Below are 10,180 nucleotides of genomic sequence, written 5' to 3'. Positions count from 1 at the left end.
CATTTCATGGTTAAAGAAGGCATCGTTCTTGGACATAAAATTTCAAAAGAAGGAATTGAAGTGGATAGAGCTAAAGTAGATGTAATTGCTAAACTTCCACATCCCACCAATGTTAGAGGAGTTAGGAGTTTTCTAGGGCATGCCGGTTTTTACCGACGTTTCATAAAAGATTTTTCAAAAATTGCCACTCCTATGAATAAACTCCTAGAAAAGGATGCGCCATTCATCTTTTCAGATGAGTGTATCAAATCTTTTAATATTCTTAAAGAGAAACTCACTAATGCACCGATCATGATAACACCAAATTGGAATCTACCATTTGAACTAATGTGCGATGCAAGTGATTTTGCAATGGGAGCCGTTTTAGGACAAAGGATTGAAAAACGATTTCAACCTATATATTATGCTAGTAAGACATTACAAGGAGCACAAACGAACTATACAACTACTGAAAAAGAACTCCTTGCTATTGTCTTTGCTTTTGACAAATTTCGATCATATCTCGTTCTAGCAAAAACGGTGGTCTATACCGACCATTCTGCTCTTAGATACCTATTTTCAAAACAAGATGCTAAACCAAGATTAATCCGTTGGATCTTACTCTTACAAGAGTTTGATATTGAAATCCGAGATAAAAGAGGAGCAGAAAATCTCGCCGCTGATCATCTTTCTCGTCTTGAAAATCCCGAATTAGAAGTTTTGAATGAATCGGCCATACAAGACAACTTTCCTGATGAATATCTATTGAAGATAGATTATAAAGAAATCCCATGGTTTGCAGACTATGCAAACTACTTAGTTTGTGGATTCCTTGAAAAAGGATTATCGTACCAAAGACGAAAGAAATTCTTCAGTGATATAAAACACTATTTCTGGGAAGATCCACATCTGTTTAAAAGTTGTCCCGATGGAATAATACGCCGATGTGTATTTGGAGATGAAGCTAGTAAAATTTTAAACCATTGTCACACAGGACCAACAGGAGGGCATTATGGGCCTCAACTAACAGCAAGAAAAGTTTATGAAGCTGGATTCTATTGGCCTACAATTTACAAAGACGCACACCTTCTTTGCAAATCCTGTGATGCATGTCAAAGGGCCGGAAAAATAAGTCAACGTGATGAAATGCCACAAAATGTCATCCAAGTATGTGAAGTATTTGACATTTGGGGTATTGACTTTATGGGTCCATTTCCAAAATCTCATAATAATCTATATATACTCGTAGCCATTGATTATGTATCTAAATGGGCGGAAGCACAAGCTCTCCCAACTAACGATGCACGAGTTGTAGTCAACTTTTTAAAACGTCTTTTTGCAAGGTTTGGAACACCGAAAGCTTTAATAAGTGATCGGGGTACTCATTTCTGTAATAATCAACTTGAGAAAGTTCTTAAAAGATATGGAGTAACTCATAAAATCTCCACCGCATATCATCCACAAACAAGTGGACAAGTTGAAAATACCAACCGAGCTTTAAAACGTATTCTAGAGAAAACCGTAGGATCAAATCCGAAGGAATGGTCCATTAAATTGGAGGATGCACTCTGGGCTTTTAGAACAGCCTACAAAACTCCAGTTGGAACCACACCTTTTAGACTTGTTTATGGAAAAGCATGTCATCTTCCAGTAGAAATTGAACACAAAGCATTTTGGGCTTTGAAGACATGTAACCTTGATTTACATGAAGCCGGACGTCTACGATTAAGTCAACTAAACGAATTAGAAGAATTAAGACATGAAGCATACGAAAATTCGTTAATCTATAAAGAAAGAACGAAGAAATGGCATGATAAAAGAATCAGAAGTTCAAAAGAATTCAAAGAAGGAGACAGAGTTCTTCTTTTCAATTCACGATTCAAGCTATTTCCTGGAAAATTGAAATCAAGATGGTCTGGACCATTCATAGTCAAAAGAGTTTTCCCATACGGAACGATAGAATTAATAAATTCAAATGGGATTGAATTTAAAGTTAATGGTCACAGAGTTAAACATTACATACATGGTCCGATGGAAGTCGACAACGAAGTTAATCACAATTTCGACACCACAGCTAACTAAGTGTGGGGAGAATCAAGTCTTTAAAGGATAATATGTATTTCTGTTAGAGTTAGATTGTCTGTTTTCGTGTAGTTCTCGAAAATGGAACACATATGGTCTTTCCCTAGCAGACCCTAAAGAACTAGTCTTCTCCCCCCATTCTGAATTTTTATTTTTTTAGGTTTTTACGAAATGAAGACTGCCTGTGAACTAAACCATGGTCTAATGCTACACGCTTTGATCACTAAAAGAAATAATGACATACTACCGAGTGAATTAGTATCAGTAATCAGAGAAAGAATGGACGGAGTTAGAAAAGGATCCAGATGCGAAGATAATAAGTTACAATTTGGTAAAGGAAAATCAAAATCCGCAGCGAAAAGAAGAGCACGACACCTAGAAAAATGTCACAAATGCGGAAAATGGTCACATGGAGGTAAATGTTCAAATAATCAAACCTATTCAAATACCGAATTTGTTACTTTATGCAGAGACGGACCGTTTATATGTTTAGAAGAAAAGACAATGAATGCTCGAGGTTACGCCTATGCAGCCATGAAAAACCAATTAAACCGACTATCTTATGAATATAATAGATCATATAACTAAGAAATCTATTTCACAGGTATGTCTGTACAGTTTTTATTTTTATTTTTATTTTTAACCTTTTGATAATAAACGCTAATTTGTTCGCTAAAAAGTATTAAATTGGTATTAAATAAAATTAGGTTTGGCGACCGAAATTATTGATATTGTTCAAAAATTTATTACATCACTGCGAAATTTAACGTTTATTCTTAAGGTATAAATATCTTTAAACAATCAACCCAAAATATTTCAAAAATTCGTCATGAGTTAAATTAGGTCTTGGAACCGAAATTACTTTACCGAAAAGAGGGGCGCATATTTTTGATAATATTTGATTAATTAAAGTGGGATAAAAAGACAAAAAGATTTTTAATTTTATTTTTACCATGTTTTTAATCTTAATATTTAAATCTTAAATTAATATTGTAAACTTTGTAAAAACAATATATTTAAAATTATAAATATTTGAAAAATTAATATAAGTTTGATATGAATTTATGAATTTTTAAATTAAGTTTGGTGTGAATTTTTAATTTTTAAAATATGAAATTTTAATTTTATGCATTTCAAATTTTAAGTTTGGTGTGATTATTTTTAATATTAATTTTGAATTTTATATTTAAGTTGTGTGAATTTAAAAACAAAAATTTACTTTATCTCAATAAGTTAAGAATATGATTTTTAAAATTTGTCGTAAGTTGAAGACTAGGTCTTTGAACCGAAATTGCTTTACCCGAGGGAGGGACGAGAACTTTTATTATCATTATTTTTAATCTTATTGATTTAAAGTATGCCAAAAACATTAAAAAAACCCAAAAATCTTAGCTTTTAAAAACAATCGCTACAAAAAGACAAATTTTAAAATTTTGTCGAGGGACGGACTAGGACATCGATCCGAAACGACCTCGTCCTAAATAACAAGGGAAACAAAATTTTAAAATTAATTTCTTAATTGTGTTATAAGTTAAAAAAAAAAAAAAAAAAAAAAAAAAAAAAAAAGGATAAACTCCGCGACTCGCGGAGTTTGCAGGGCAAAACCTCCGCGACTCGCGGAGGGATAAAATTACAGAAAAAAAATAAGAGCTGCACACGAACTGATCAGCTCCCACACACAAACACACTGCATAAACACCCGAAAAATACTGCGAAAACCCACGAAAATCACCCCCAAAAATCTCAATTTTTAACCGTTAATCACCAAATTTTTTGCTACAATCATGTTAAGAAGGATGATATCTAAGAACTACTCAAGAAAAACGGTAAATTTCTACACCTAAACACCATTTAATTCGAATTTTAGTGTTCTTGAGCTATTTTTCCCCAATTTGATTTTGATGCTTTTTAGTGTAATTAGACTTAAATTGTTTATGTATTATGCTTGTATAACCTAGATTGATGCTGTTTAACATGATTAGAAGCCTTAAACTTCAAATTTTGAATAATCTAGGGTTTGTGTTCTTGAGCAATTTGGGGCTTTTTGATATAAACAGGTTATGGCCGATTTTTGTCATGAATTGTTGCTAAATTGAGTAGTGTAACATGTCTAGGTAGTTAAATGATCCAAACTTTGAGCCTAAACATGATTTTGAGAATTAAAGTGGACTTTTTCAAGTCCAAAATTCATGAACTTGATTTTTGAAAGATAATGCCATTTGAGACTTGTTTATTTGCTAGTAATGATTATTTTGACATGTTATTTGAGTTGAATGCTTATGAACTTGGTGAAAATTTTCGTATATGCTTATTTGAAAAAGTGTAGATTTGATAAAAATGTGAAAATAAGCTTAAGTTTGATATAAATTGATAATGTCATTGTAATTATTTTGATTGATGATTTTGCTGACACTAATGCATATTTGGATGCACAAAATTTGTGTTTGATGTGTTTTGCAGACTGAAAGGGGTGAATCTTCATCCCAAGCCCGCCATGCTCCTGCTGAGAACTTGGAACAACAGGAGGTAGATAACTACTACAAGCAGGATGTACCTCATCCAGTCATGACCTTTTCAGATATGCACTTGGAACAGTTGCATCCGAACCTGAGATTTGACAGACTTTGGATAGATTATCCAAAATATCAACGGGGTTTGCATACTCTTCATTCCAAGGTTGTTGAGGTACCGAGGGTCATAGAATGGGGACCCTTGGAAGCTGTAGAATTGGCCGGGCCAATTAGGGAATTACTGGTACAGAGGTATGGTAATTCTTCTTTTAATGACTGGATATGTTTATTCACCATACGCAGACCTGTATATAAAGTATGGTGTGAAGAGTTGTTATGTAGTATAGAGTTGAATGATCGGGTAGCTAGTTTAACCGATCGTTCTTTTATTAGATTTTTGTTAGGCGGTTCGATGCGCCACATGTCTTTACTGGACATGGCTCAGGCTTTACGTATATATACGCCTGAGGAATTAGCGTCTGCCGATTGTAGAGGATTGATACTAAACGGTAGGAAAATAGATGAGAATTTTGATACACACGGTGTGTGGAGTCAAATGACAAGCCATCACCGTTTCAAAGGGGGAAACTACTCTTATTTGGATATAGATAGAGCCGAATTAAGAGTAATACATAGGTTTTTAGCTAATTCGATTACACAAAGGGGTAAAAACAAAGAAAAGGTAAATGAACAAGATTTGTTTTACCATATGTGTATTCGAGACCCACACAGCGCTGTAAGTATACCATATTGTGTGGGTTATTATTTATCAGCTATGGTTCGGGGGATGCGTCCACATAGCATAATAGGAGGTGGTATTTTTATTACTTTGATTGGTGAATATCTCGGTGTGGATATAAGTCGGGGGGGATTATTAGTAGAAGAGCCGGAACCCCGCGACACTATAGGTCTAAATGTCTACCATGGTGCGAAAGTTTTGAAGCGGCGAAATAACGCCGCAGTACGATACAATGGTAGACATCCACAGGTAGAGAGAAACCAGGAACAAGGTAATGTAGGAGGGGGGAATGAGATGCAAGAAATGCATAGGTTTATAGCTTCTCAGGAATACGAAAATGCTAGACAGAGAGCATTTGAAGATTGGCAAGTTCATCAGAACCAGATCATAGCGCATTGCCAACATATAGGTAGAAACTATATTCCTACACCGAAACCCGTCTTCCCTCCTTGGTCGATAGAGATGCAGCCACCATATCCTACGTATGACCCTGCCGAAGCATTCTATAGCACTTATGGTTATGCGTGGAACCCCTATTGGTACCAATATCATCCTTAGTTTACTTATTTTTTTTTTATTTTGTAATTTGTAATTATTGATATGTTTAATACTTTTATTAATATTGTAATCATTTTTATAATTATCTAACTTTTATTCTTAGATTTTAATAATTTTTGAACGTGGGGTAATAAACCAAACTTCAAAAATATGTATATATGTTTGCAGTTTATCTTATGTACACAACAGGGTAAAACAACGCATTTTCAAAGACTGGCATTAAGTTCAGCAAAAGCAACTAATTTTGACGACAAGATGCAAAATATATGTGAAATAACAACAAGACGGAATGAACAAATGATGTGCACCATTTATCATTCAGCAAACAAACGCCAATATATTTGGAAACTTTGGTAAAAATTTAATCATTTTCACACAAATCACCCTCAATAATTTAAATTGTTACTGATTTCTTGCAAATGAGGGCATTGCAAGATCTTAAGTGTGGGAAGGGGTTAAATTCTTTCGGATTTTAAAATTTTTATATTAAACACTTGGTTACCATTAAAAATACTAGTAAAGCAGTAGTTGTATTAGAATCTAGTGCTCTCTGATAAAAAAGAACAGCCCTAGTCTTATATACTGACTACCCAATTCTAGTAAAATTTTTCAAAATTTTCAATTAAATGAATTCAAAATCATGTTTATACATATTTATGAACGATAAAACTAGGTTTTAACACCGAAATTATTGTTACCTCGGAAAGGACATAAATTGAGAAACAAACTAAAATGTTAAAATTCATTTAAAATGGAATAGAGGACGATAAAAAGGAAAATAAAAGCCAAGTGTGGGAAAATTTACCAAATTATTTTAAACATATGTCACATATATCTGTAACAAATAACTGAAAATACTTTTGCTTTGGACTAAACTAAACTGTTTTACCCAATGAAAGAAAAGAAGAGATGGATCTACACGATGAATCAATTCCATCATTAAAAGGAAGTAAAGTCTTCCGAAAAAGACACGCGCTTCTTGATTTAGGTCATGAAGTTGTCGTCCAGACCAGCTGTAGGTTGACGAAAAATCTAGAAAAGTCATCACTAAAATCAGCAGGAAATCCACGGACCTCAGCATTAAACAGGGTCGCCAAGTGGTCAGATTTATCCTAACCATGAGAAGGATTTATCTCGTACAATGGGGAGGCACCGTGCAAATTAGCTTGATAAGACTAATGAATCAGATCCCCAGAAAGGATAATCTCCTTAAAGATTAAAAATCAGCTTTTAAGACTGATATTACTCAATCCTTGAGATTGAACTTAAAGATTGAGAATTCAAACTCATGGAATTCAATGATATCTAAACTCGAGCTTAAACGAGAAAATATTTTGATCAAAATTATAAACCGATTTGTTTTCTGAAAGCCCTATTTTCAATGCGTTCATTACCATTGAACGTAAAATCCTAGGAATTCACCTGGAATTCATTAGGTCACCTGAACTAAATCGGGTGTCAACCGTAAGAACGGTGGTTGCATAGCATGGTCAAAGACAGGACCTTGTGCCAGACCGAAAAATTATAAGGGTGAGCTTTACTATTGCTCCTACCAAGGATAGTAATTGCGTCCGACACGTTATAGACCATAATCAAAAGCATGTCACGGGACATTGCCTTAAACAGTTGCTTGTTCAACGCTTTCCTTTACAACCGGACGGTAGTTTACCAAAAGGTAATATACGGAACAAGTAAACTGGACGTGTTGCTTTCCAAATACAAGGTTAGCAAGTGGGTGACACAAAACCGCAAGTTTTGAGCTAAAATTTTCAAATCTGAAACCCACCAAACCCACAAATATTTTGCAAACACCGGTAAAGGGTTATTCCAGAAAACTTATCTAGGGTAAAAACTAGATTTAATTTTCAAAAGATCAAATGTTTTCATAAAGATCCAATTTCCTTAATGGATCTAAATTTTTATAGTCATGTGGGACTGTAAACCATATCGTTACTATCATTGTTTATACCGCCGTATAGAAATCACTGATGTACAAAGTGTGAAGAATAAAGAAGTGATTCTAGTATTTCAAGACGATATTGCTTGAGGACAAGCAACGCTCAAGTGTGGGAATATTTGATAATGCTAAAAACGAACATATATTTCATAGCATTATTCCTCAAGAAAGACAAGCTTTTAGTTGCAATTGTTCTATTTACAAGAGATATTCGTTTAAATAATAAAAGGTGAAGACAAAAGACAGATTCGACGAATTGAAGACGCAAACGACCAAAAAGCTCAAAAGTACAAAAGACAATCAAAAAGGTTCCAATTATTGATAAGAAACGTCTCGAAATTACAAAAGTACAAGATTCAAAACGCAAAGTACAAGATATTAAATTGTACGCGAGGACGTTCGAAAATCCGGAACCGGGACCAGAGTCAACTCTTAACGCTCGACGCAACGGACTAAAAATTACAAGTTAACTATGTATATAAATATAATATAATATATAATTAATTATATTAATTATATATATATTATATAAATATATTAAAAACCGTCGGCAGCAAGAAACTCCAAGGGTGTGAGCTGTAAATATCTCTCCGCGACTCGCGGAGTTTTATGGGCATTTTGCCGCGAGTCGCGGAGCCCCAAATTTCACTTCTGGCTATAAAGCCAACCGAATTCTGATCAAATTTATCATCTTTTTTTCTCTTCCTCTTCATACGTAAATATAATTATATTTATAATTTATATTTTAATTTTAATTATAATTCTAATAATAAGGGTATGTTAGCGAATGTTGTAAGGGTGTAAGTCGAAATTCTGTCCGTGTAACGCTACGCTATTTTTAATCATTGTAAGTTATGTTCAACCTTTTTATAGTAATGTCTCGTAGCTAAGTTATTATTATGCTTATTTAAAACGAAGTAATCGTGATGTTGGGCTAATTACTAAAATTGGGTAATTGGGCTTTGTACCATAATTGGGGTTTGGACAAAAGAACGACACTTGTGGAAACTAGACTATGGGCTATTAATGGGCTTTATATTTGTTTAACTAAATGAAAGTTTGTTAATGTTAATATAAAGATTTACAATTGGGCGTCCCTATAAATTACCATATACACTCGATCGGACACGATGGGCGGGGTATTTATATGTACGAATAATCGTTCATTTAACCGGACACGGGAATGGATTAATAGCCACTAAAATAATTAAAACAGGGGTGAAATTACATTCAAGGGTAATTGGTGTAATTGTTAACAAAGTAGTAAAACCTTGGTTTACACGCAGTCGATAACCTTGTGTATTCATTAAACAAAGTATTAAAACCTTGTTACAATTCGAATCCCCAATTAGTTGGAATATTTATCTTCGGGTATAATAATAATTTGACAAGGACACTTGCAATTTATATTTATGACTGATGGACTGTTATGGACAAAAACCAGACGGACATATTGAATAATCCAGGACAAAGGACAATTAACCCATGGGCATAAAACTAAAATCAACACGTCAAACATCATGATTACGGAAGTTTAAATAAGCATAATTCTTTTATTTCATATTTAAATTCCTTTATTTTATATTTAATTGCACTTCTAATTATCGCACTTTTATTTATTGTTATTTTATTTAATCGCACTTTTAATTATCGTACTTTTAATTATCGCAATTTAATTTTATCGCACTTTTATTATTCGCAATTTCATTATCGTTATTTACTTTACGCTTTAATTTAAAGTCTTGTATTTATTTTATATTTTACATTAGGTTTTAACTGCGACTAAAGTTGTAAAATCGACAAACCGGTCATTAAACGGTAAAAACCCCCCTTTATAATAATAATATTACTTATATATATATTTGTATTTTTATAAAAGTAAATTAATATAGCGTTGAGCTTTGTTTAAAGATTTCCCTGTGGAACGAACCGGACTTACTAAAAACTACACTACTGTACGATTAGGTACACTGCCTATAAGTGTTGTAGCAAGGTTTAAGTATATCCATTCTATAAATAAATAAATATCTTGTGTAAAATTGTATCGTATTTAATAGTATTTTCTAGTAAAATAATAACTATTTTATATACACCTCGTTGCACATCAACACACATAAAAAAAACTTACTTAATTTATTAAACCATTAACTAATGATTAATAAATTAATTTCCGATTAGAAGGTATATCAAACAATTTACGATTGGCCTTTGTGTGTGACCGAATAGGATAAATGGACTTTTATTATTTAATGTCATGGGCATATCTTCGGAATATATGTACCACGGTCAAACCATGATCGAACCGTAGCCAACCCGAGAACATATTTCTAACATACTCCCACTTGCACTGACATT

This window comes from Rutidosis leptorrhynchoides, chromosome 11, assembly GCF_046630445.1.
Source record: "Rutidosis leptorrhynchoides isolate AG116_Rl617_1_P2 chromosome 11, CSIRO_AGI_Rlap_v1, whole genome shotgun sequence".
Classification (NCBI taxonomy): Eukaryota; Viridiplantae; Streptophyta; class Magnoliopsida; order Asterales; family Asteraceae; genus Rutidosis; species Rutidosis leptorrhynchoides.
This window is presented reverse-complemented; position numbering follows the sequence as displayed.